Raw genomic sequence first — 1,322 nt, 5'->3', positions numbered from 1 at the left:
AAGCACCCACCACCACCACCACCACCATCTTTGGCCTCAGGCCGCCCCTGCAGGTCACCACACAGAGCTCCTACAGTCCATCTCCCCGCACTCCCCTCAGCAACTCCAGCATGCCCCCCCCCCCACCACAATTTCCTTCTCTTTCTCAGCAGCCTTCTACCCTAACTGCCCCCTGCTTGGCCTCATTTGTTCCCCACACAGCCCCTACCAGCCCCGCCACCCCCGGTCCCGCCTCTTCTCCCCTGCGGCCGCCGCCCCCCGCCCCTCCCGCCGGCCGCGGCGAGGGTGGGAGGGGGGGAGGGAGAGGAGAGGGCGGCGAAGTCTCGCGAGAGGGGCGGGCGGGGGCCGCTGGCTGCGGGCAGCGCGGAGCGGCGGCGGCGACGGAGCAGCCGGAGCCCGGGCGGCGCTGAGGGAAGGCGGCAGGCAGACAGCTATCCCGGCGCGGCCCGGCCGAGGGGACCCGCTCCGCCGCGGCAGGCACGGCCGGCGCCGCCCGCCTTCCCGCACGCCGTGCCCCCGCGGCGCGGCCTGGCCGTGGCTCGGCGAGCGGGGCCCAGGCGGCGGCGGCGGCCGTTGGTAGTGGTGGCGGTGGCGGTGGTTGGGCGCTCCGCCGCGCCTGCCCTGCCATCTTAGGTACCGTGCCCCGCCGCCTTTGTGCCCGCCGCGCCCGGGCACCCGCGGGGGCCGGGCCCGACGCCCCTCCGGGGGTGCCTCCCCCCGCGGGGCCGCCGCCCCTTGCCCCGCTCCTCCTTCTCCTCCTCCTCCTCCTCCTCCGCGGGGGGCCGACCGGCGCTCCCAGCCCGGCTGCGGCGGAGGGTAAGGCGGGCATCGCGGCGGGGGGCTCGGCCGGGGCGGGTCGGTGGCGGGGGCGCCCCCGGGAGGGGTGAGGGAGGAGGAGGTGAGGGGAGGAGGGGAGGCGGCCCGGTGGGGCCGGCGCCTCCCCCGCCGCGCTCTGCGGCAGTGCCGCAGGACTCGGGGCTGCTGCCTCGGCCCCGGCGGCGGGCGCCGAGCACCGACGGGGGAGCGGGAGGCGAAATGGCGTTTCCCACGGAGGGGCGGCCGCGGCTGGCGGGCTGTTCCCCGCGGCCGCCGCTGTCAGAGGCCGGCAGAGGCCTAGGGCTGGGGCAGGGCTGCCGGCTCCCGCCGGCCAGGCGTGCCTTGCGCTTTGGGCCTTTTTGTCTGCGCCGCTCCGGTGGGCTTCGTCCTACAAGCCCGGAGCCCCCCGGGGGACTCGGGGGGGGGTCCCTCAGAGACCGGTGCAGATTCCTGCCCCCTTTCCCCGCCGCCCCGCAACCCTCCCCCCGGTTTGCCTTTTTTTTTTC

General features: G+C 77.2%; 1 protein-coding gene across 1 annotated transcript in view; it reads left to right on the top strand.

Moving 5' to 3' along the window:
• The first annotated feature begins 354 nt into the window (after positions 1 to 354).
• The window catches only part of TAOK1 (TAO kinase 1), a 72,365-nt gene continuing 71,397 nt past the window's right edge, over positions 355 to 1,322 (top strand). The window contains exon 1 of the mRNA XM_068154535.1: positions 355 to 816. The gene's annotated coding sequence lies outside the window, so the exon portion shown is untranslated. The remainder of the gene's footprint in view (positions 817 to 1,322) is intronic.

The sequence above is a fragment of the Melanerpes formicivorus genome, unplaced genomic scaffold (genome assembly GCF_026170545.1).
Source record: "Melanerpes formicivorus ecotype bairdi unplaced genomic scaffold, bMelFor1.0.p_v2 SCAF_29, whole genome shotgun sequence".
NCBI lineage: Eukaryota > Metazoa > Chordata > Aves > Piciformes > Picidae > Melanerpes > Melanerpes formicivorus.
The sequence above is the reverse complement of the archived record's forward strand: the minus strand, read 5'-3'. Positions and strand labels throughout refer to the sequence as shown.